Source organism: Eptatretus burgeri, chromosome 7 (genome assembly GCF_056783735.1).
Source record: "Eptatretus burgeri isolate ZD-2024b chromosome 7, Ebu_testis_v1, whole genome shotgun sequence".
NCBI classification, from domain to species: Eukaryota; Metazoa; Chordata; class Myxini; order Myxiniformes; family Myxinidae; genus Eptatretus; species Eptatretus burgeri.
In genome coordinates, this window is record NC_140967.1 from 66,107,915 (window position 1) to 66,134,950 (window position 27,036).

At 48.1% G+C, this 27,036-nt stretch overlaps 2 protein-coding genes across 7 annotated transcripts in view; one reads left to right on the forward strand and one right to left on the reverse strand.

The window, feature by feature from the left end:
* Positions 1-17,169, reverse strand: part of ANKRD11 (ankyrin repeat domain 11) — a 222,452-nt gene extending 205,283 nt beyond the window's left edge. For 2 of the 4 annotated variants that reach the window (XM_085888864.1, XM_085888861.1), the window contains exon 1: positions 17,009-17,169. The gene's annotated coding sequence lies outside the window, so the exon portion shown is untranslated. Of the gene's footprint in view, positions 1-16,874; positions 16,987-17,008 lie in introns of those variants that run through there. The other 2 variants (XM_085888862.1, XM_085888863.1) reach the window with 2 other exon arrangements.
* Positions 16,029-27,036, forward strand: part of LOC147023442 (uncharacterized) — a 39,003-nt gene continuing 27,995 nt past the window's right edge. The window contains exon 1 of one of the 3 annotated variants that reach the window (XR_015060181.1): positions 16,029-16,154. The gene's annotated coding sequence lies outside the window, so the exon portion shown is untranslated. Of the gene's footprint in view, positions 16,155-16,738; positions 16,947-17,412; positions 17,538-27,036 lie in introns of those variants that run through there. The other 2 variants (XR_015060182.1, XR_015060180.1) reach the window with 2 other exon arrangements.

The following is a 27,036-nucleotide window of genomic DNA, read 5'->3' on the forward strand; positions in this document are numbered from 1 at the left end:
AGAGAAGAGGTCTCAGCTTCAAGGTGACATTTCCCACAAAAGCAGACAGACCTTCGGCTCGACTGATGGGTTTGGGAGTACGTCCGCGGTATCTGCATTCCGAGCAGCCACCGGGATGGGGGAACAGGCAAACGCGCCACGCGCAGCTTGCATGCTTTATGTAAACGAGGAGGTAAGGCACCATGGAAACCCGAGCTCAGCCAGCACTGGCCAAACAAAGCCGAGCCACACAATCACAAAGCAGGTTTGGCAAGGATGCCTTTCTCAAGAAATGACTTGCGAGTTGAGGAAAAAAAAAAGGTGAGAAACAGAGAGTGAAAGTGAAAGAGATCTGCTCAACACTCCCCCACCCCCACTCCACCCCCCCCAAAAAAAACAGCAGCAGAAGCAACAACCACCACCATCACCCCTAGGGGGCAGTGCTCAAACCGGGATTTTAAGGCTTCAGTCTTGGTAACATTTTTCTGCCTTAATGCCATCATCAGCAAGACAAAAATAAGCTTTAGCATGCAAGGCTCCATGCTCCACATGAAGGACGAGTTGACTACAGACTGCACGAGGGGTGCTTCAACAAATGTTTGACTTTCACAATGCAAAGAGCCACCAGCAATGTCAGACTGGATTCAACAATCAATAGAAAGAGAAACAGACGCAAAAGCCTCAACCAAAACAAATTCACCAACCCTGAGATTAATACATCTCTTTACAGAAAGCCTTCCAAAGAAAGCAAACAAGCAGCACAGCAATCAATGGCACACACGCATGGAATGGGGCGGCGGCAAGCACACGCAGACGGGGCGTCAGCGACACGTGGGCACACCCAGTTAGGGGCGTCAACACGCACAAGCACGCCCAGTCGGGGCGCACGTGCAGACGGGGGCATCGGAGCACACACAAACACACATGAGGGTGTCGACATGCACTCACATGCCCAGATGCAGACACATGCCGAAAGGGGGGCTGTCGGCATGCATATGCACGGAAACAGGGGTGTCGGCATGCCCAGATTGGGACGTTGGCGCACACACACACACAGGCCCAGAGGGGGGAGTTGGCACGCATATGCACACAAACAGGGGCGTCAACAAGCCCAGATGGGGACTTCGGCGTGCGCGCGCACACACACACATGCACACACACACACACGCACACACGCACACACGCACACGCACACGCACACGCACACGCACACACACACACACACACACACACACACACACACACACACACGGGCATCAGAGCACAAACGCAGGCACAACAGAGGCTGTCGGCATTCACACACACATCCGAGGGGGGGGTCGGCACGCAAACAGGGGTGTCGGCATGCCCAGATGGGGATGTCGGCGCACGCACGAACACAGACACACACACGCCCGGGGGGGGGGGGTCGGCACGCAAACAGGGGTGTCGGCATGCCCAGATGGGGATGTCGGCGCACGCACGCACACAGACACACACACGCCCGGGGGGGGGGGGGAGTCGGCTAGCATATGCACACAAACAGGGGAGTCAGCACGCCCAGATGGGAACTTTGGCGCGCGCACACGCACACACACACACACACACACAGGGGCATCAGGGCACAAACACAGACACAGACACAGACACAATAGGGGCTGTCGGAGTGCACATGCACGCATAGACGAGGGCACCAGAGTGCACACGTACACACAGACAGGAGCATTGGAGCGCACACGCACACACAGATGAGGGCATCAGCCTGCACACGCAGATGGGGAGGGCACGCATGCACAGACGGGGGCATCAACGTGCACAAGCGCACGCATACACAGACAAAACGGGCACACATGCTCGCGCAAACAGGGCGGGCACGTATGGATGCAAAGACAGGGCAGGCACAAACGAGCGCTCAGACAAGGTGGTTACGAACAAGTGCACAATCTTTCCTCACCTTAAAAAGCACATGTGGAAATAAATAAATAAGCAGAAAAGGAATCCAGAATGGCACCTACAAACACCTGTAAACTAATTTGCATCTTTCCTAAGATATGCTATTGACTGTTTATTCCTGAGTGCCAAAGGATGTAAATATTTCTGAGAATGTTGAGAGAAAAATCAACTCCTCTCGTGTTCCTGCATCAAAACTCAAACAGGGACATCAAAACAGCCAATACTGGACCATGTCCCCAAGTAGCTGATCATTTTGTAACTTGTGACATTTGAAAATATCAGGTGATGCTGAAGAAATACAGTGGGGAGAACAAGTATTTGATACACTGCCGATTTTGCAGGTTTTCCCACTTACAAAGCACGTAGAGGTCTGTAATTTTTATCATAGGTACACTTCAACTGTGAAAGACGGAATCTAAAACAAAAATCCTGAAAATCACATTGTATGATTTTTTTAAATAATTAATTTGCATGAAATAAGTATTTGATACATCAGAAAAACAGAACTTAATATTTGGTACAGAAACCTTTGTTTGCAATTACAGAGATCAAACGTTTCCTGTAGTTCTTAACCAGGTTTGCACAGACTGCAGCAGGGATTTTGGCCCACTCCTCCATACAGATCTTCTCCAGATCCTTCAGGTTTCAGGGCTGTCGCTGGGCACAACAGACTTTCAGCTCCCTCCAAAGATTTTCTATTGGGTTCAGGTCTGGAGACTGGCTAGGCCACTCCAGGACCTTGAGATGCTTCTTACGGAGCCACTCCTTAGTTGCCCTGGCTGTGTGTTTCGGGTCGTTTTCATGCTGGAAGACCCAGCCACGCCCCATCTTCAATGCTCTTGTTGAGGGAAGGAGGTTGTTGGCCAAGATCTCGCGATACATGGCCCCATCCATCCTCCCCTCAATACGGTGCAGTCGTCCTGTCCCCTTTGCAGAAAAGCATCCCCAAAGTATGATGTTTCCACCTCCATGCTTCACGGTTGGGATGGTGTTCTTGGGGTTGTACTCATCCTTCTTCTTCCTCCAAACACGGCGAGTGGAGTTTAAACCAAAAAGCTCCATTTTGGTCTCATCAGACCACATGACCTTCTCCCATTCCTCCTCTGGATCATCCAGATGGTCATTGGCAAACTTCAGACGGGCCTGGACATGCACTGGCTTGAGCAGAGGGACCTTGCGTGCGCTGCAGGATTTTAATCCATGACGGCGTAGTGTGTTACTTATGGTTTTCTTTGATATTGCGGTCCCAGCTCTCTTCAGGTCATTGATCAGGTCCTGCCGTGTAGTTCTGGGCTGATCCCTCACCTTTCTCATGATCATTGAGGCTCCACGAGGTGGGGCCTTGCATGGAGCCCCAGACCGAGGGATATTGACTGTTATCTTGAACTTCTTCCATTTTCTAATAATTGCGCCAACAGTTGTTGCCTTCTCACCAAGCTGCTTGCCTATTGTTCTGCAGCCCATCCCAGCCTTGTGCAAGTCTACAATTTTGTCCCCGATGTCCTTAGACAACTCTCTGGACTTGCCCATTGTGGAGAGGTTGGAGTCTGATTGATTGAGTGTGGACAGCTGTCTTTTATGAAGATAACGAGTTCAAACAGGTGCAGTTAATACAGGTAATGAGTGGAGAATGGGAGGGCTTCTTAAAGACAAAACTAACAGGTCTGTGAGAGCCAGAATTCTTACTGGTTGGGAGGTGATCAAATACTTATTTCATGCAATAAAATGCAAATTAATTATTTAAAAATCATACAATGAGATTTTCAGGATTTTTGTTTTAGATTCCGTCTTTCACAGTTAAAGTGTACCTATGATAAAAATTACAGACCTCTACGTGCTTTGTAAGTGGGAAAACCTGCAAAATCGGCAGTGTATCAAATACTTGTTCTCCCCATTGTATGTACAATTGTTTCTCAACAAGCTGGGAAGGGATTGAAAAAAGAAATAGCCACAGGTGAGAACCACACACCTTTAATCAAATGTTGTAATTGAGGAATGCAAGTTTATAAAAGTGTCTCATCACAAGATTCAGAATTACTTTAATTTTGATATGATGTTAATGGAAATCGGCCATTTCCTTCAGCAATTAAAGCCCAGAGATGATGTTTTACATTCAACCTTTGACAAACACCACTACATGCAAAGAAACAAAGCAGAAAAGGTCAACAAGGGGATAAAATTGGAATGACAAAAAGGAAACAAAACCCAGCAACAAAATAAAAACAAATAAAACGACAAGGGCACTCGGTAGAGCGTATACCGCCACCACGTAATGCCTGATCCACGAGAACATATTGGGCCCAATAAATTTTTGAAATATCATTCTATATGTCGTTTTTGGTCCCTCTCTCAATGGTGAAGAATCACTTTAAAAATTTAAAACTATCAGATCTGGATCCGGATCTTAACCAAAATTGAATCAATTCTTCTTTGTCATACACCCAATCTGTCCACCAAGTTTCATCCGAATTCGTCCACAACTTTTTGAGATATTGTGCTCTATATCGGTTATCGCCCTATCTCTCAATGGCGAAGAATCACTTAAAAAATTCTAGGAGTCGGATCTGGATCCGGAACTTCACCAAAATCTAATCAGTTCGTCCTTGTCACACACCCAACCTGTCCACAAAATTTAATCCAAATCTGTCCACAACATTTTGAGATATCCTGTCCACAAACAAACAAACAAGCAGTCATAGACTGGTACTTACGAAATTGTCAACTTGACCTCTGACCTTGTCTAATAAAAGCTGTCTCTAGAGAAGGTAGCGACGCAAACCAGAGGTTTCTACGATGATTCTGTACCAAACCATCAAAAATCGCAACGTCGACCGAAGCAAAAATCTCCATTTCTCCATGCAATTATTTAATATTATTTTATCAAAGTCACAAAACCGTAATATTCAGCCATCCACCAACAATCTTTACATAATCCGACGGCTCAGCGAGTCAGGCATGCGACGATAACCTTTATTGGGATAAAAAATGACTTTTAAACACCATCTTTATCGAAAACACCATCAGTGCGCACACGCAAAACCTTTACGTGACTCAACGACGCGTCTGCTCGAGCGCGCTGCACCACGTGACGAGCCGTGACGTGGCGAATGAAATATTTTTTTACACAATCTCAAAACGTCTCCAAAACATCCGATTTTTACCAGAATTTCGACAACCGAGTGTTAAGCGTCCTAAGCGATCGCAAAAACCGAAGACAAAATTAAAATTGAAGTTAAAACGAACTCGTAACGTCGACCGAAGCAAAAATACTCCATTTCTCCACATGAATTTACGGAATTATGTTTGACCTCACTGTGACCTTGACCTTTGACCGATTTTGACCAAAATCTAATCAGCGCTAGCCATCACCTTCCTGAATCACGTGGTGCAAATTGACATCGGTAGCTTCTTCCGTTCTCGAGTTATCGTGCCTACAAACACACAAACACACACACACAAACAAACAAACACACACACAAACAAACACACACACAAACAAACACACACACACACACACAAACAAACAAACAAACAAACAAACAAACAAACAGAGGACGGAAGTCATCAATATACTTACGAAATCTTTAGATTTCGTAAGTAATAACAAACAACCAGACAGATAGGGGTGGAAACATAACCTCCTTCCACCTTCAGTGAGGTCATGATAAAATGAATGCATTTTATAGCCTCTGCACATTGCTGGTAAAGCACAAGAAAGAGTGTTGCATTTGAGATTGCCTGAAGCTCCCTGAGGGAGTTTTTTTTTTCCAATCTAAACACACTGCACAGCAACATCATGCTAACTCAACCCATGGAAGGAATATATTTAAATATACTATCAGAGATGGGGAAACCCCCGCCATTGAAAAATAATTGAAATCAGTTGAGCAATTTTCCATTTATTACAAAAAATATTTTTTTCAAGATGGCCGCCCGTCGGCCATCTTGTTTTCAAGATGGTCGGCCATCTTGTTTTCAAGATGGTCGGCCATCTTGGATCCGGCCACACCCAAAATCAACCGCCATTGAAAAATAATTGAAATCAGATAAGCGGTTTTCCATTTATTACAAAAAAGAACATTTTTCAAGATGGCCGCCCCAGTCGGCCATCTTGGATCCGGCCACGCCCAACATCAATAGGGTTCTTCCTTTTCAGGTGGTACATGTGTGACCCAAATTTCAAATCGATATGGAGAACAGTTTATGAGTTATCGCACTCACAGCTATAAATGTTGACGCCCGGACGGACGGACAGCCGGACGACCTGGGTGACAACAATATCCCCCTTCCGCCACGTGGCGGGGGATAAAAACTGTCATTAACAATCAGCTCTGGATTATTTCTCGAGAACAGATGATACAACACCCACAATGGGATACATATATAATTTATCCCATCATCTTACAAACAATTCTCCCCAAACCACCCCAATCCAACCTCCCACCCCTGAATATCAAAACGAATATGATTCCATCAGATATAAAACACAACATTTAATGTTGTGTACAAACTGATAATTTTACGTGATGCAATTTTTCCATTAGAAACAATGCTCGCTGACGAGCTTTCCCATCGAGATTAATGAGACAGCCAATCAGCGATGGAGGTGAACTAAATGAAGAAAGCAATGTTACCAAAAACAACAATTTCAATTGTGACGGAATAGCAAATACACATCAAATCCAAAATGATTAGGTAGGTGACTGTAAGTAGTTTTAATGGGACAGCAGGAGGTAAGAGAGGAGTCCGGGCCCGAAACGGGGCGCGGAGGCACCGGGGAGTCTGGGCCCGAAACAGAGCGCGGAGGCGCCGTGGAGTCCGGGCCCAAAACAGGGGGCGGAGGGGGGAGTCCTCCATGTTGCCTGCTCAGCTGTGCATGCGTCACGTGGTATATCATTCACGGTCCACGCAAATGTTATAACTTTTTTTTTAAGTCCATTTTTCACCAGATTTGCTTTGATTCCTCGTCGAGCACCTCGTGAAACCTCCAAAAATAGACACAGATCTGGCAGATGCTATGGATAAGCAGTCCCTCTCGGGGACAGGGCACGAGGTCTATCAGTGAATGCATGAAATCATCGAGCTCAATGAAGCTAGTCAATATTGGCACATTCCAAAATCTTTTGTTCGCTCAACTTAATTCCTCAAACAGTAGAAAAAGATAAGTTTAATGCTTTAGAAATTTCACATTTTCTTGTGTATGTATTGAGAAGGAGGGAAACATGGCCTTGTTTGCTTAAAGTAAATAGGTATATAGGCTTTGTTATAAGACTCGTTATTTCTTTAAATTATCAGATTTCACTCCAGATTTTGACATTGATTTAGTCCGGACAATATCCCATCCTCAAAACTGAAATAATATTTCGATGATATACTTCAATTCACCTGTGAGAGTAGATCATTGAAAATTGTATCATGTAATACATGAAATCGCTCCAAGCTCCTCATTTGAAAACTATAGCATTTACAAAAGTGATGTGCACAGCAATTTGTAGCTATGATGAACAGGCATTCAATAATAAGAGTGAGGAAAGTGAAAAAAATAACTTTGTCGTGAAGTAGTTGCAGCCTGTTTCAAGTCAAGGCATATGGTTGAGCAGGCCAAAAAACATGGTGGCTTCAGACCCCAGCAATGTTACCTAGGATATGCCTTGAGGCCCCATAGAGAGCAGTGACTAAGGATGCACCTGAAAAAGGATATAATGAAATAAGGTCGTTAATTATCTTCAAAAGGGGCGTTTTGATTCACCCAAACACCCAATATTAAGTCATGCACTTCCTTGGAGTTTTCTTTGTATGCATGTAAAGTTTCACGCTGCGAGGTTTCATGGTTTTGGAGTTATGGAGAGGACACACACACACACACACACACACACACACACACACACACACACACACACACACACACACACACACACACACACACACACACACACACACACACACACACTTATTACCTCCACCACCGAAGGTGAAGGAGGTTATGTTTTCACCCTTTTCTGTTTGTTTTTTTTGTTTGTGTGCAGGATATCTCAAAAAGTTGTGGACGGATTTGGATGAAACTTGGTAAACAGGTTGGGTGTGTGGCAAGGACGAATTGATTCGATTTTGGTGAAAATACAAAACCGGATCCGGATGCGAGGATTATTTAATTTTTTAAGTGATTCTTCACCATCGAGAGATAGGGCCAAAAATTATACGTAGTATCGCATGATATTGAAAAATGTATTGGGCCGAATAGGTTTTTGTGGATCAGGCATTGTGTGACAGAGGTATGCGCTCTACCGAGTGCCCTTCTCGTTAGTATACTTAACGACCACTTTTGAGCACAACAAAGCTAAATTGCGTCAATGAAGATGAATATTAAAAAAAATTTAAACTATATTCCCCATGAATAGTGACTCATATGGATGGTTTCGCTTCGATCTTTTAAGCGGTTTTGGAGAAAAAGAATTTTTACGTTATTTTCAATCCAATATGGCCATCAGACCACGTTGACCAATGACGTCATAAATTTTATTCTTCACTCACATCGGGTTGTCGATCAGATATATGAAGTTTCACATTTTTCGGACAAGGACTATGATTCAACCAATTATGTCTGGAATACCACTTCACCGATGATGTCATTGTTATCATCCTATATATCCTGTGGGGAGATGATGACAAATGCCAAGTTCCAATTTTTTTTTCATTGAGCAGTTACAGAGAAGATGTCCATTATTTTTTTCCTTCAATCCAATATGACTACCATATCATGCGACCTATGACGTCAGAGGTATCAACAAAGTATTGTCCATGGGGAGTCCCACACACCTCGGTTTAAAGTTTCACATCGATCGGACAAGATGTAGCAGAGATTAAAAAAAAAATTTAAGCAAAGATATATAGACGTGGACACGGCCATGGACACAGACACATGTGTTACAACCCCTTCAGGGTGAGACAAAAAAAATAGGGTCAGAAGGTGAGGTGAAGTAGAGTGGTGAAAAGGTAGTGGAAAAAGAATGGCTGAGAAGGAAGAAAGCAAAGAGTGAGAAGCTCGGTTGGGAGCGAGGCAGGGGAAGGGGCAAAACTAAGAGGGTGCAACAGAAATTGATTGGGAGGGAGAGGAGGTAAATGTAGAAATCAGTGATGGTTGCAAGGGTAAAAACAAAGCAGAAAAGAAAAATGAGTGCAGAGGAAAACACAGGGGTTGGAATCAGTATCGAGAGGACGAAACAGTTAAAAACTGATATTTTGTCTTGGAATTGAACATTTCTCTTTTAAGGCAGGCAGGCCATTGCTCAGCTGCTGGCCTACTCCAAGCAGCTGCTTGTTTCTCTGCAGAAGAATGCATTAGGCAAAAAAATTAAAATGTCGTGGACAAGGAATAGGAGTGCAGTGGCTGGTTGGTCCAGCTAGGGGGTCAATAGCTGAACAAAACGATAATGTTGTCTTGTAAAGGACCAATTCAAGAAAATACCAAATTTGGGATCTACACATAAAGGTCACAGAACATGAAGGTCGACTTCCAAATCAAAGCATTTTCATTAACATGCACGTGCCAACCTAATTTCATCTCAAGCTCCAGCTCTCATCACAACAAATCAAATGGTCACAATGTGACCCGAAGGCCATGCACATCATCTGGATCACCAGCCGAGGGAAAGAATGCTTACATACGAGTTTCCAATTGTTTCTGGAATGACTGTGCAAGCTATTCCTTTTACAGAAATAGTAAAAGTTATTGTTTGGTGCAAAAATGAAATTATATATATATATATATATATATATATATATATATATATATGAAGTATTGTATGGAACATTTATTCATCTTGCAGAGAGAAAGGAACACAAATGTTGTAAACAGAGCAAAGCAGAATGTCTGCAAGCCCGTTGCCAATTTGTCCTCATCTCAGCAGAACCACCCACGCATCAATGAATGCCAGGAAGGTCTGTGTGTGCATTACTTAGACAGTATCACCAACAGTGCAGGGCAGCACCATGGTGAGTTTACTCTGGTTCACAATACGAGTTCAGCAAAGAAGCAATGCCCTATGCTTTTTCCAGACCACTGTTAAATCTTTCCACCAGGCATGGTAATAGATGGAGATTGGCATTCAGCAGAAGGCTCCGCACAGAACGAGATGACCCAAAGAATTTTGTACAATGCGGCAATCGAAGAAGGAAAGGAAAAAAAGATATATAAAAACACACACACGTCAAGTCAAACTGTAAACCATCCAGCAGTTCAAGGTATCTTGTGCAGCAACAAAAATTGAAGGGCCCCCAAAGCATTTTTATGAAATGTTTAGGGTGAAGGTGTGGGAAGATGGAATTGGGGGGGGGGTGGTGGTGGTGGTGGTGGTGGTGATGAAAGGTTTCATCCCTCCAACTTGAAGCTCAAGCAATGAAAAGAGTGTAGTTCATGAATTAGACTTCCTAACTGAAGACACCTACTATAATTGTGACCTTAAATAAAGGCAGAGTGCATCGACTTGTTTACCAAAAACGATGGACCAGCAAAGGAGCAAGTCCAGAATGTCCAAAAATCAAGGTCTGAAAATTGCATAAACCACTTGCATGTTTAACAGTTTACCTATTTAAGAACTGTTAAAGCTCAGACGGGCTAAATGATGCTGGACAATGCAAAATGTACCAATTTGCTATCATTACCGAACACTACGGCCCAGCAATCTTAAACAGATGGCAGGGCCAGCATCGTTGATGGCTGCAGTCTTTTTTTTTGTAACAGTGATCAAAAGCTCATCGAGGAACTTGTACAAATACCGCATGTGGAAATGACAAAGGTATTACAAGATAGTGTACTTTGACAGGAATTACGATGACGTGACCATACAATGAGCAAAGAAACACAGTTAATGGGATTTGAATCTCAGAGGCCAAAATCATATTCACTATGCTTGACATATTTAGCCGCCTTTTTAATTCAACATTCTCACATTAACTTCCAGATTTAAGCTCAAAGCAGCAACAATGATACAACAACTTAAAGATGATCTTCCTTTTCATTGGAAATGTATGAAATGTATTTCATCGCTTGTAAAGGATAACGTGCACTGCCAAAGTAAACGCACATCGAAAACCTACAAATCTCAAAAATAGTATCATACAAATATGTATTCATACTGGTGGTCTGAAGAAAGAGGTTGCAATTGATGGACATGAGAGGAAGATATAAATGATCCTTCAAATGAATTCAACAACAAGACAGAGCATTTAACAATAAAGAGCGTCACCGAGGCATTTAATTGAAGTGGATCTGAAAATTAAAGATCATTTGGCATTATTATTAAAGTACACACACACACACACACACACACACACACACACACACACACACACACACACACACACACACACACACACACACACACACACACACACACACACACACACACACACACACACACACACACCTTATAAATCAACCATGGGAATATTACTACAAACTAACTACAGTCGGAAGCTGTCCAGGCAAATCCTACAATTGTCATTTTATGTTGCAAATATTACCTTCCGAAAATACTCGTTTTTTTCTGTTATACCACCATGCTGAACTACCAAGAAAGAGAATACAAATAAATCATCAGCAATCAATCAGCATCTTGAATGGTAGATAAAGCTATGCATAACATTGTGATCCTGCCATACACAAACACAACATGGAAAAAGAGGGGAGGGGGGATTGCTAAATTGAGAACGCAAGTCGTTGAGGGCAAGTTCAGCCAGTCGCCGACTGGGAATCCTCCATCGTGCAATGTCCTTCCTCGGCCCACCTGAGCTCCTGATCACAAACAAAGCTTTCGTCCGCAGCCTGATGGAGTACTGCTCCCCCCTCTGGGGTAGTGCTCCTGCCTCTCACCTTTCTCGGCTTCACGCTGTGGAAACCAAGGAACATTGGTATCTCCCCAGTGAGGCTGAGTCTTTGGGCCTCTTACTCTCTCACCGCAGGCAGGTTGGTGAACTTTCTGTCTTTCTGTCTTCTACCGTCTCCTCTCCGGTCTCGCCCCCCCCCCGATCTGTCTGAGATTTGTCCCCCCAATATTTCCGCAGGGCGCTCAAGGTCCGCCAATAACCCCCTTCTGGTAAAATTACCAAAATCACGAATCACTGCTCACCTTCACTCTTTCATTCCTCTATTTTCCCGCTTTTGGAATAAACTCCCACACTTTCAATCCCATTCTTCCCTCCAGACCTTCAAAACAGTTTTCAAAACAGTTCACCACCACCTCTCATCTCCCCCCATCCAAAACCTCAATCTTTTCTACCCCCCCCCCATTAATCCACCCCAAACCCACCTCCTTCAAATTCCCTACTTTCCTTCCTGAAAGTCCCTGTAATGTCCATCTTGTATACCCCATGTTCATTGTCCCATCCCTCTCCCTTCCACACATCTCATGTCTCTGTTCCCCACTGTTTTGTCCTTCGCTCTCCCTCCCCTCTTGTCTCATGCTCCCCTTGCTGTGCGTTGTGTGTTCGCTCTCATACGAGCCTCGACAATGTATATGTATGTATATATATATATATATATATATATATATATATATATATATATATATATATATATATATATATATATAGTTAAATGTTCCATTATCCTAGTATATTTAAGTACAAAGAGCAATCAGAGATTAAAGACCCTCGTTAGTACATATTTTGTGTGGTGGAGATTGACCTAGCTGTTTTTTCCATGATTTTCAGATGTACATACACACTTACATAGAGAATTTCCTTGTGGTGGGGGGATTTTTGTTGTTTTTTTGTGCCCATGACCTGACTCAGGGTACCCTCAGAACGTTCGCAAAATCTGGTGGAGATAGGCCAAGGCATTGTTTTTTTTTTCCTCCTATGATTTTCAGACCTACATAAACATAGACAGATAATTTCCTTGTTGGGGGTGGGGATTTTCTGTGGGGAGGGAGAGGAGGAGGTGGTTTAAAACCTTGTCCTGATTATGAAGCACCTCCATCCAAAATTTGGGGCTTTTAGGTGCTACGCTTCAGCCGTGGAAGAATAACATAACATACAAACGCACAAACAAACACACAAACACTTGAAAATAATTTACAAGATGAACAGTCGAAGAGGACGTATTTTATTTTTTGCACTCAAGTTCTTTATACATGTAATTTTATCGATGTACTCGCATTGTAATTGCACATACTTTACGGAGGTACTCGCTTGAAAAGGATAACGTGTAATACTGACTACTGAAAAATGGCATTTGTGGCCAAAGTCAGCTCATTATGTGCAGACACACAGACAAATGGACCCAAACGTGACATCCTCTCCTATGGAGAGACTAATAAGTGGATGAACAATAAAGTAAAAAAAAAAACATTTTTATATGAGGGACGAAGTTGACATAAGAAGCTTAAACGATAAATACAGTACAAGTTGATGAACAAAGAGTGTCAAGCAAATCAGGAAAGAAAAAAATAATAATAATAAATAAATAAAAGTCAAAGAACGTCCTTGCAAGCAATAAGAAAAAGAAATCACACGTCGCACAAAGGAAAAAAAAACTGTAGGTACATGAACTCGTCCACAATTCAACTTTGCTTTCACCGTCACACTCGAAATGATCTTTGAAAAAATTAATAAATAAAAATTTTGGCTAATAATTATTTACGATTCCTGAAGCAAACAAATTTCCATTGGCAGGGAGATAAAAACAGGTACAATAGCATTCTCAAGGGAGTTACAGGGTTTTTCCAATCCACTAGGATATGTGGTGGTGACCTGTCAAATCAAGGGGACATGATGGCATCTGGATTGGAGCCAGCCAGCCTCAATGCAACAGCTGTATGTAGTACGGATGGCTATGACAGGATCGGCAGCCCGGGCATGTATACTACCAAGCACATGTGCACAAACACAGATAAACAACACCATAAAGGGTGAGGTCGAAGCTCCAACTCCATTTTGATGGCTTGCAAAGATGAAGACGGACACACACACACACACACACACACACACACACACACACACACACACACACACACACACACACACACACACACACACACACACACACACACGGAGTGAGGGGGAGGTGTTCTGGGACCATGGAGTGAGGAGCAGAAGAGTAAGTGTTAAGAGAATTGAGAGGGAAATGGAAGGAGATGTGGGGTGGGGAAGGAATGAAGAATCAGAGTGGGAGGGAGAGAGAGGACAAGGATGCAGGAAAACCAAAAGAATGACAAGCTGGGAAGGAGGAGGTGCCGAGGAACGAGGAGACAGGGGAAGAAGGGATAATGAATGGAAAGGGGGAAGGGGAGGGCTTTAGACCAAGCGATAGTGGATGGGACTGGGCAAGTGATAACGTATGGTGGAAATGGAGAGGAAGAGTCAAAGCATGGCGAGAGATGGGGAGGAAGGGTTAAGGCATGGCTATAGTTGGAGAAGAAGGGTTAATGCATGGGGGAGAGTTTGAGGAGAAGGGTGAAGGAACGGATGTAGTTGGAGAGAAGCAGTTCAAGCATGGGGGGAATTTAAGAGGAAAGGTAAATGTACGGGGAAGTTAGAGACGAAGGGCTAAAGGATTGCCTTGTGGATAGTGGTTAGAGAGGAAGTAATAATGCATGCAAGGGGGAAGGAGAGGGTGAGAGAGGGGTCGCAAAATGAAGGGATATTACATGGAGAAGTAATAAATTAATAAATTAAGGGATAATGTTTGGGGAAGGGGGGCGTGATAAACAAGGCATAATGTGTAGAGGGGGGGTAGTGGTAAATTAAGGGACACTGCATGGGGAGGGGGTAGTAAACGATGGAATAATTTGCATCGATGAATGTAGGTCGAAAAGAGGATAACACAGGGAGAGTTGTAAATACCTGGATTATGGGAGAGGAAGGTAAATCATTGGGGAAAGGGAAGGGGGGCTGGTAGATAGAGGAAGGACTCGCTCATGAGGCATATTGTTTGGGGGTGGGGGAGAGGGATGGGGGAGAAGAGGTAGCGTGAAATTTGTGTCCATGTTCGGTTGGTTCGGTGCACCGTTCGAGCTCAGTACGGTGGACGTGCAAGGAGAGAGAGGAAGGGAATGGTTGCACCGGGTTCTCATGGGAAGGCAAGACGGATTGGTTTGCATGAAGGGAAACATACAATGTGTGGGATGGAACCTCCTAAATAAAGTACTGAGGGAGGGTGATGTAAAGAAGGGGGGGGAGGGAGGGGACAGAAGGAAATCACATTCAGGACAAAGACCTCAGGTAGATGTTACTCCACTGTACTTTCATGCAGATTACCAACATATCAGCAGACAATGGACTCACACTACTATTCTCAGGGAGGGAGGAAATGAGGTCAACTCTGTGGTGAGAACGCAACTACACTTACATTGTTGTGCCATCGCTTGCAAAAGAGGATTTGGAGAGGAACGGTCGGAGGAATATTCGAAAGAGGTGGAAAAAAAAAAAGAAAGAAAAGGGACTCACAACTACGGCGAGCTGGAAGCAGCAATAGTAGGTGTTACGTGAACCCAAACACCATCGTCTAGTCCAATAATAGACAACTGTTGTTGACGAAGAGAGCTGGGACTCACCATAAGGCAGACAACAACAGGGATGGCTTTATGCCGACGGGCTACCAAGAGCACTACCGATCCAAGGGATCTCGAGCACCAAGTACCAACAACTACCAACTATCAGAGGAGCTCGAGTTTAACACCTGCAACCCACATAACAAGGCATTTACTGATCAAGCTCATCAAATGCTGCGACTGCCTTGTTGCCCACATCCTGTTATTAAAGAACGAGAAACTCTCACTCCGACTACCGGGTGAAGCAGCACACCAGGAGGATTGAAACGTCCACAGGACGCGCGGCTCTGGCCATTTCCCCCCACAATGGCAATCTAGTCGATGCCCGGCCGACAAGGCCTTTTGACAGTGAGCCAAGTAACCCCCGTCCATGGAGCTGCTATTACACGTCCTGTTGTCCGTATTACACGGAACTTAGAGGGCCATTGTTGTCCAACGAGCTACAGGAGGCAACAACATCTCGTCCATCGAGACAGAACCTGACGTCGTACGTACCTCGTTCATTTGTGAGGAAATAAACAATAATAATAATAAGAATGATGATGATAATAATAATTATAATAATACGTCTCCGTGGTGACGGAATAAAACAGATGGACATGCACGGACGGACAAGTAGTGTTCCGACAAAACAACCGTCTCACGGAGACGACTGAACGGATGGATACCTGCCCTGGCTTCGCACGTACACAGGTGAGCAGCGAGTGCAATGTCGGTCAAGAAAGACGGACATGAGACACGGACGGACGGACGGACGGACGGTTGCTCGGAAGATCGACCGAGACACACGAGGCACGTGTACCGTGTACGAACTAAACAGGGTTATTGTGAAGCACCGAGGTCGATGCAGACAAATCGCTGACCGACAACAGCGAGCATCACGTGCAACAGTGTAAATATATATATAAATATATAAATATATAATGTACATACAAATACGTTAAACCGTCTGAGGCAGAACGACCTCGTCGTCACGAGCAACACGGTTGAGACCAGAGTCGAGCGATTCGACGCCAAGGCTTTCACGATCGAACGACTCGGACTCCGTTTCCGGCCTCCGAGTACACAGTACACAGTACACAGTACACAGTACACAGTACACAGTACACACCACACACACCACACCACACCACACCACACCACACACAGAGTCCCCGGTCCTGAAGTAACAAACGCAGGACTTTTTGGTTTATTTATTTATTTTTTACTTCAGGTCCCCGGGAAGGGGGAGGGGGAGCGAGCAAGCGCGAATGAACCCCACAAGACGATGGGGGAAAGCGATGCCTGGTGGGGGAAAGGGGCGCCAAAAGACAACAAGATTGGTCCCGCGTCGCCGCAAGCGTGCCGGGCCGCAGCCTCGACTAGCAGACTTCCTCCGACGCCGGAGCGCAAAGGCCCGCGGGCCTCACACACCTTTGTGGACCGGGGCTGTCGGCCTGGCGGTCTCCAACAAGACCTCGGGTCCCGGACGGAGCTCGACTGAAGGTGTCTGCGCGTCCCGACCGGCTTTTTCAGGGGCCTACAACACTCGAAACGCCAACACTCACCTCGCGTAGTTTCTGGAACCTCTTCTGCTGCTGCTGCTGCTCGTTTGTTTTCCTCTCTTCTCTTCGTCCCTTCCTCCTCCTCCTCTTCCTCTTCTTCCCCCCTTCTATTCTCTTTTCCCCTCTTTTTTCCTCTTCCTTTCTGTCTCGTCCCGCCACCCCTCCCCCCTATCCCTTCCTCTCTGTTTCTCCTTCTCGTGCGTTCGTGTCTTGTTCCCCCTCCCCTAACCCCAATGAGGCTTCCCTCCGGGTCCAGCGCGAAACTTTGGCGACGGAGGAGAATTTGGGTGTTTTCGTCGGGGGTGGCGGTACCTCGGAGCCCCCTGCACTCTCTCTCTCTCCCTCTCCTTGGCTCTCTCTCTCTCTCTCGTTCTTTCCCCAGATCCACGCAGCGCCGACTCCAAACCCCCACCCCTCCTTCTCTCTCTTCGTATTCACCCCCCCAGTACCCCCTCCTCCTCCCCTCCCCCAACTCCCCCCTCCCTCTTCCTCTCCCGGCTGTCCCGGGCTCTCCTAATCTGCAGCCGTCCGGGTGGGTAACTCGCCTCGTCCGCGGCGTCACTGCGCGCTCGGGCCAGGCCACCTCGTGGTTCGGGGATCCAGGCACGTCCTGCCTTCCTCCAAATGCCACCCGACCCACCTCGGCTCTCCCGCACTGGCCTCCAGCTACGGCTCCCCGTCCCTCGCACTGCTGCGCGGCCTCGACCGTGCCATCGGCTCGTGCGGCAACCTACGGCTCCCCGTCCCTCGCACTGCTGCGCGGCCTCGACCGTGCCATCGGCTCGTGCGGCAACCTACGGCTCCCCGTCCCTCGCACTGCTGCGCGGCCTCGACCGTGCCATCGGCTCGTGCGGCAACCTACGGGGGGACGGTGCAGTGGACCGTCGATTCTCTCCTGTCGGTGCCGTTTTTCTCTGCCTGGGCTCTTGCACATTTACCTCCCGGTCTCTTTGTCTCGTCGTCTCGCTTCCATCGTGCGTCCTAATGGCGGCGTTTCGTTCTCAAAATCACGTTGACCTTCCCCTTAGCGGCGAGTCGCGCCACTCCGAGCAGCGACGACAGACCGACGAGGCGGTTTATTTAGCTCGAAGCCCGCACGGCACGGCGGACACTCGGGCGCCATGATGCGGGCCCATCCGTTCGTTGGTGGCGCTGCCAAGACTCCGAAGCGTTGAGCGTGTTTCGGGAGATCGCATGAATTCCCTATGTTTCATTGGTGTTTGTAACCATCTGTCGGATGTTTCACTGGAAGCTCACGACATTTTGTTGTCCGTCCTGACGTGACCTGCGAAGCGTCTCCACGGCTCCCCGACCGCACCCTGTCTCGCCGCCATTGTCTGTTTGAAGCGGATCGTTAAACGCGTCGCTGTCTCTTCGTTTGTCTCTCTGTCCGAATCGCCCCCATAACTTGTGGTGTTTTTTTTTTTGACAACGGTAATCCGCTCGAAGTGGTCGACCATTTATTTAATATTGGCGTTGACGCACTGACTGGATACCAAAGGCACGAGGCCGAATGAAGATTGATTTCGGGCTTTGGGGCAACTCGACGCTGTGCAGTTCCCGGTCGGCCTGCGACGGACATTGTGACATGGTCCTCACTCCGATCCTGGAAGGGAAGGGGAAGGGTTACGGCTGGGCGGGGGACGACAGATTAGTAGGGTTTGTTGGAAATGGTATGAGACGTGTATGGGTGCGTTTGAGATGGGACTTACATGGGCACGATGGAGGGGGGGATAGGACTTGCATTGCTATGTTAGAGGAGGGGATGGGGCTTGGATTGCTATGTTAGAGGAGGGGATGGGGCTTGGATTGCTATGTTAGAGGAGGGGATGGGGCTTGGATTACTATGTTAGAGGAGGGGATGGGGCTTGGATTGCTATGTTAGAGGAGGGGATGGGGCTTGGATTACTATGTTAGAGGAGGGGATGGGGCTTGGATTGCTATGTTAGAGGAGGGGATGGGGCTTGGATTGCTATGTTAGAGGAGGGGATGGGGCTTGGATTGCTATGTTAGAGGAGGGGATGGGGCTTGCATTGCTATGTTAGAGGAGGGGATGGGGCTTGGATTACTATGTTAGAGGAGGGGATGGGGCTTGGATTGCTATGCTAGAGGAGGGATGGGACTTGCATTACTATGCTGGAGGAGGGATGGGACTTGCATTACTATGTTAGAGGACGGGATGGGGCTTGGATTGCTATGCTAGAGGAGGGGATAGGACTTGCATTGCTATGCAAGAGGAAGGGATGGGGCTTGGATTGCTATGCTAGAAGAGGGGATAGGACTTGCATTGCTATGTTAGAGGAGGGGATGGGACTTGCATTGCTATGTTAGAGGAGGGGATAGGACTTGCATTGCTATGTTAGAGGAGGGGATGGGGCTTGGATTGCTATGCGAGAGGAGGGATAGGACTTGCATTGCTATGTTAGAGGAGGGGATGGGGCTTGGATTGCTATGCTTGAGGAGGGGATAGGACTTGCATTGCTATGTTAGAGGAGGGGATGGGACTTGCATTGATATGTTAGAGGAGGGGATAGGACTTGCATTGCTATGTTAGAGGAGGGGATGGGGCTTGGATTGCTATGTTAGAGGAGGGGATGGGGCTTGGATTGCTATGTTAGAGGAGGGGATGGGGCTTGGATTGCTATGTTAGAGGAGGGGATGGGGCTTGGATTGCTATGTTAGAGGAGGGGATGGGGCTTGCATTACTATGTTAGAGGAGGGGATGGGGCTTGGATTACTATGTTAGAGGAGGGGATGGGGCTTGGATTGCTATGCTAGAGGAGGGATGGGACTTGCATTACTATGCTAGAGGAGGGATGGGACTTGCATTACTATGTTAGAGGACGGGATGGGGCTTGGATTGCTATGCTAGAGGAGGGGATAGGACTTGCATTGCTATGCAAGAGGAAGGGATGGGGCTTGGATTGCTATGCTAGAAGAGGGGATAGGACTTGCATTGCTATGTTAGAGGAGGGGATGGGACTTGCATTGCTATGTTAGAGGAGGGGATAGGACTTGCATTGCTATGTTAGAGGAGGGGATGGGGCTTGGATTGCTATGCGAGAGGAGGGATAGGACTTGCATTGCTATGTTAGAGGAGGGGATGGGGCTTGGATTGCTATGCTTGAGGAGGGGATAGGACTTGCATTGCTATGTTAGAGGAGGGGATGGGACTTGCATTGATATGTTAGAGGAGGGGATAGGACTTGCATTGCTATGTTAGAGGAGGGGATGGGGCTTGGATTGCTATGCGAGAGGAGGGGATGGGGCTTGGATTGCTATGCGAGAGGAGGGATAGGACTTGCATTGCTATGTTAGAGGAGGGGATGGGGCTTGGATTGCTATGCGAGAGGAGGGGATGGGACTTGCATTGCTATGCGAGAGGAGGGATAGGACTTGCATTGCTATGTTAGAGGAGGGGATGGGGCTTGGATTGCTATGCTTGAGGAGGGGATAGGACTTGCATTGCTATGTTAGAGGAGGGGATGGGACTTGCATTGCTATGTTAGAGGAGGGGATAGGACTTGCATTGCTATGTTAGAGGAGGGGATGGGGCTTGGATTGCTATGCGAGAGGAGGGGATGGGGCTTGGATTGCTATGCGAGAGGAGGGATTGGACTTGCATTGCTATGTTAGAGGAGGGGATGGGGCTTGGATTGCTATGCGAGAGGAGGGGATGGGACTTGCATTGCTATGCTAGAGGAGGGGATGGGACTTGCATTACTATGCTAAAGGAGGGGATGGGACTTGCATTACTATGTTAGAGGAGGGGATGGGACTTGCATTGCTATGCGAGAGGAGGGATAGGACTTGCATTGCTATGTTAGAGGAGGGGATGGGGCTTGGATTGCTATGCTTGAGGAGGGGATAGGACTTGCATTGCTATGTTAGAGGAGGGGATGGGACTTGCATTGCTATGTTAGAGGAGGGGATAGGACTTGCATTGCTATGTTAGAGGAGGGGATGGGGCTTGGATTGCTATGCGAGAGGAGGGGATGGGGCTTGGATTGCTATGCGAGAGGAGGGATAGGACTTGCATTGCTATGTTAGAGGAGGGGATGGGGCTTGGATTGCTATGCGAGAGGAGGGGATGGGACTTGCATTGCTATGCTAGAGGAGGGGATGGGACTTGCATTACTATGCTAAAGGAGGGGATGGGACTTGCATTACTATGTTAGAGGAGGGGATGGGGCTTGGATTGCTATGCGAGAGGAGGGGATGGGACTTGCATTGCTATGTTAGAGGAGGGGATGGGGCTTGCATTGCTATGCGAGAGGAGGGGATAGGACTTGCATTGCTATGTTAGAGGAGGGGATGGGGCTTGCATTGCTATGCGAGAGGAGGGATAGGACTTGCATTGCTATGTTAGAGGAGGGGATGGGGCTTGCATTGCTCTGCCAGAGGAGGGGATGGGGCTTGCATTGCTCTCCTGGAGGAGGGGATGGGGCTTGCATTGCTATGCGAGAGGAGGGGATGGGGCTTGCATTGCTGTGCTTGAGGAGGGATAGGACTTGCATTGCTATGCTAGAGAAGGGGATGGGGCTTGGATTGCTCTGCCAGAGGAGGGGATGGGGCTTGCATTGCTCTCCTGGAGGAGGGGATGGGGCTTGCATTGCTATGCGAGAGGAGGGGATGGGGCTTGCATTGCTATGTTAGAGGAGGGGATGGGGCTTGGATTGCTATGCTAGAGGAGGGGATAGGACTTGCATTGCTATGCTAGAGGAGGGGATGGGGCTTGCATTGCTATGCAAGAGGAGGGGATAGGACTTGCATTGCTATGTTAGAGGAGGGGATAGGACTTGCATTGCTATGCTAGAGGAGGGGATGGGACTTGCATTGCTATGTTAGAGGAGGGGATGGGGCTTGGATTGCTATGCGAGAGGAGGGGATGGGACTTGCATTGCTATGTTAGAGGAGGGATGGGGCTTGCATTGCTATGCGAGAGGAGGGGATAGGACTTGCATTGCTATGTTAGAGGAGGGGATAGGACTTGCATTGCTATGCTAGAGGAGGGGATGGGACTTGCATTGCTATGTTAGAGGAGGGGATGGGGCTTGGATTGCTATGCGAGAGGAGGGGATGGGACTTGCATTGCTATGTTAGAGGAGGGGATGGGGCTTGCATTGCTATGCGAGAGGAGGGGATAGGACTTGCATTGCTATGTTAGAGGAGGGGATGGGGCTTGGATTGCTATGCTAGAGGAGGGGATAGGACTTGCATTGCTATGCTAGAGGAGGGGATGGGACTTGCATTGCTATGTTAGAGGAGGGGATGGGGCTTGGATTGCTATGTTAGAGGAGGGGATAGGACTTGCATTGCTATGCTAGAGGAGGGGATGGGACTTGCATTGCTATGTTTGAGGAGGGGATGGGGCTTGGATTGCTATGCGAGAGGAGGGGATGGGACTTGCATTGCTATGTTAGAGGAGGGGATGGGGCTTGCATTGCTATGCGAGAGGAGGGGATAGGACTTGCATTGCTATGTTAGAGGAGGGGATAGGACTTGCATTGCTATGCTAGAGGAGGGGATGGGACTTGCATTGCTATGTTAGAGGAGGGGATGGGGCTTGGATTGCTATGCGAGAGGAGGGGATGGGACTTGCATTGCTATGTTAGAGGAGGGGATGGGGCTTGCATTGCTATGTGAGAGGAGGGGATAGGACTTTCATTGCTATGTTAGAGGAGGGGATGGGGCTTGGATTGCTATGCTAGAGGAGGGGATAGGACTTGCATTGCTATGTTAGAGGAGGGGATGGGGCTTGGATTGCTATGCCAGAGGAGGGGATAGGACTTGCATTGCTATGTTAGAGGAGGGGATGGGGCTTGGATTGCTATGCTAGAGGAGGGGATAGGACTTGCATTGCTATGTTAGAGGAGGGGATGGGGCTTGCATTGCTATGTTAGAGGAGGGGATAGGACTTGCATTGCTATGCTAGAGGAGGGGATGGGACTTGCATTGCTATGTTAGAGGAGGGGATGGGGCTTGGATTGCTATGCGAGAGGAGGGGATGGGACTTGCATTGCTATGTTAGAGGAGGGGATGGGGCTTGCATTGCTATGCGAGAGGAGGGGATAGGACTTGCATTGCTATGTTAGAGGAGGGGATGGGGCTTGGATTGCTATGCTAGAGGAGGGGATAGGACTTGCATTGCTATGCTAGAGGAGGGATGGGGCTTGCATTGCTACGCTAGAGAAGGGGATGGGGCTTGGATTGCTCTGCCAGAGGAGGGGATGGGGCTTGGATTGCTATGCGAGAGGAGGGGATGGGACTTGCATTGCTATGCGAGAGGAGGGATAGGACTTGCATTGCTATGTTAGAGGAGGAGATGGGGCTTGGATTGCTATGCTAGAGGAGGGGATAGGACTTGCATTGCTATGTTAGAGGAGGGGATGGGGCTTGGATTGCTATGCTAGAGGAGGGGATAGGACTTGCATTGCTATACTAGAGAAGGGGATGGGGCTTGGATTGCTCTGCCAGAGGAGGGGATGGGGCTTGCATTGCTCTCCTGGAGGAGGGGATGGGGCTTGCATTGCTATGCGAGAGGAGGGGATTGGGCTTGCATTGCTGTGCTTGAGGAGGGATAGGACTTGCATTGCTATGCGAGAGGAGGGGATGGGGCTTGCATTGCTACGCAAGAGAAGGGGATGGGGCTTGGATTGCTCTCCTGGAGGAGGGGATGGGGCTTGCATTGCTATGCGAGAGGAGGGGATGGAGCTTGCATTGCTATGCGAGAGGAGGGATAGGACTTGCATTGCTATGCGAGAGGAGGGGATGGGGCTTGCATTGCTACGCTAGAGAAGGGGATGGGGCTTGGATTGCTCTGCCAGAGGAGGGGATGGGGCTTGCATTGCTATGCGAGAGGAGGGATGGGGCTTGCATTGCTATGCGAGAGGAGGGATGGGGCTTGCATTGCTATGCGAGAGGAGGGGATGGGGCTTGCATTGCTGTGCTTGAGGAGGGATAGGACTTGCATTGCTATGCGAGAGGAGGGGATGGGGCTTGCATTGCTACGCGAGAGAAGGGGATGGGGCTTGGATTGCTCTGCCAGAGGAGGGGATGGGGCTTGCATTGCTCTCCTGGAGGAGGGGATGGGGCTTGCATTGCTACGGTAGAGGAGGGGATGGGGCTTGCATTGCCACGCCAGAGGAGGGGATGGGGCTTGCATTGCTACGCCAGAGGAGGGGATGGGGCTTGCATTGCTACGCCAAAAGAGGGGATGGGGCTTGCATTGCTACGCCAGAGGAGGTGATGGGGCTTGCATTGCTAAGCCAAAGTAGGGGATGGGGCTTGCATTGCTACGCCAAAAGAGGGGATGGGGCTTGCATTGCTGCGCTGGAGGAGCGGATGGGGATTTCTTTGCTGGAGGAGGGGATGGGGCTTGCATTGCTCTGCTGGAGGAGGGGATGGGGCTTGCATTGCTATGCCAGATGAGGGGATGGGGCTTGCATTGCTACGCGAGGAGGGGATGGGGCTTGCATTGCTCTGCTGGAGGAGGGGACGGGGCTTGCATTGCTATGCTGGAGGATGGGATGGGGCTTGGATTGCTCTGCCGGAGGAGGGGATGAGGCTTGCATTGCTCTCCTGGAGGAGGGGATGGGGATTGCTTTGCTGGAGGAGGGGATGGGGCTTGCATTGCTTCGCTGGAGGAGGGGATGGGGATTGCATTGCCACACTGGAGGAGGGTATGGGGCTTGCATTGCCATGCTGGAGGAGGGGATGGGGCTTGCATTGCTTCACTGGAGGAGGGGATGGGGCTTGCATTGCTGGAGGGATGGGTCTTGCATTTCTCTGCGAGAGGGGATGGGGCTTGCATTGCTCTGCTGGAGGGAATGGGCTTGCATTGCTCTGCTGGAGAGGATGGGGCTTGCGTTGCTCTGCTGGAGGGATGCGGCTGGCATTGCTCTGCTGGAGGGATGGGGCTGGCATTGCTCTGCTGGAGGGATGGGGCTTGCGTTGCTCTGCTGGAGTGGATGCGGCTTGCATTACTCTGCGAGAGGGAATGGGGCTTGCATTGCTCTGCTCGAGGGGATGGGGCTTGCATTGCTTTGCTCGAGGAGGGGATGGGGCTTGCATTGCTCTGCTGGAGGAGGGGATGGGGCTTGCATTGCTATGCTGGAGGATGGGATGGGGCTTGGATTGCTCTACCCGAGGAGGGGATGGGGCTTGGATTGCTCTGCCGGAGGAGGGGATGAGGCTTGCATTGCTCTCCTGGAGGAGGGATGGGGCTTGCATTGCTCAGCTCGAGGAGTGGATGTGGCTTGCATTGCTCCGCCAAATGAGGGGATGGGGCTTGCATTGCTACCCTGGAGGAGGCAATGGGGCTTGTATTGCTTTGCTGGAGGAGGGGATGGGGATTGCTTTGCTGGAGGAGGGGATGCTGCTTGCATTGCTCAGCTCGAGGAGTGGATGTGGCTTGCATTGCTCCGCCAAATGAGGGGATGGGGCTTGCATTGCTACCCTGGAGGAGGCAATGGGGCTTGTATTGCTTTGCTGGAGGAGGGGATGGGGATTGCTTTGCTGGAGGAGGGGATGCTGCTTGCATTGCTCAGCTCGAGGAGTGGATGTGGCTTGCATTGCTACGCCAAAGGAGGGGATGGGGCTTGCATTGCTACGCTGGAGGAGGCAATGGGGCTTGTATTGCTTTGCTGGAGGAGGGGATGGGGATTGCTTTGCTGGAGGAGGGGATGGGGATTGCTTTGCTGGAGGAGGGGATGGGGCTTGCATTGCTTCGCTGGAGGAGGGGATGGGGATTGCATTTCCACACTGGAGGAGGGTATGGGGCTTGCATTGCCATGCTGGAGGAGGGGATGGGGCTTGCATTGCTTCACTGGAGGAGGGGATGGGGCTTGCATTGCTGGAGGGATGGGTCTTGCATTGCTCTGCTGGAGGGAATGCGGCTTGCATTGCTCTGCTGGAGGGGATGGGGCTTGCATTGCTCTGCTGGAGGGGATGGGGCTTGCGTTGCTCTGCTGGAGTGGATGCGGCTTGCATTGCTCTGCTCTAGGGGATGGGGCTTGCGTTGCTCTGCTGGAAGGGATGGGGCTTGCGTTGCTCTGCTGGAGTGGATGCGGCTTGCATTACTCTGCGAGAGGGAATGGGGCTTGCATTGCTCTGCTCGAGGGGATGGGGCTTGCATTGCTTTGCTCGAGGAGGGGATGGGGCTTGCCTGGGTACATTTGAAACTGGTCAGGGGTTTGCATCAGTGTATTTGAAGTGGAATTAAAGTCGTGCAGTTGAGGGACCTCGCTTGAAGTGTTCCAAGTTTCTGAATGGTATTACTGAAGGAAATGAAAAGCTTTTTAAAGAAATTTTTAACTGAACCAAAATTATGGGAGTAAGTTTGAAAATCTCTCCAAATGTCAAGTTATTTCAAGGCCTGTTTCCAAAGAACTTCTCTAAGAGTGATATGTCATTGCCAAATTCGGTAGTTGATAGTGGTTACCTTAAATTTAAATAGCCCCACCTGCAATGATGAAAAACGGGTTCAAGTCAACATTTTCCTTATATTTGGAACCCGCTGTTGTGAGTTACAGTGTAGGTATTTTTTGAAGGTCGGGTTTCGATTTCCATTGAGAATGGGGAATGCTGCTGTACCTTTGTTTGGCTTTTTCAAACGCTTATCTCATTCCCTCTTCATGGCGTTACTTTTCCAGGACCAGCTGTTTACTTTCAACCTTCTTGTGTGGTTGCTTATTGATCCATGATGACATTGCGAGGCCAACCGGTCCAGTTTCCATGCATCGCCTGACATTTGCTTGCAATGACAAAACATCATGCTGTCTTTTTTTTATCGTATTGGTTTTACACTTTTTTTTAAATTTATTTATTATTTATTTATTTATTACCCCGACGTTTGACTGTCAATGGGAGGGGTTTTCAAATTGTTTTCTCCTCATTCTCCTCACATTTACATCATTGCTGTGATTGGTCTGCTCAGCACATGTGACCCCGATGTTTGACTGTCAATGAGAGGGGTTTTCAATTATTTATTTATTTATTTTTTAGTTAAATTTTAATTCTGTTTTCACTTT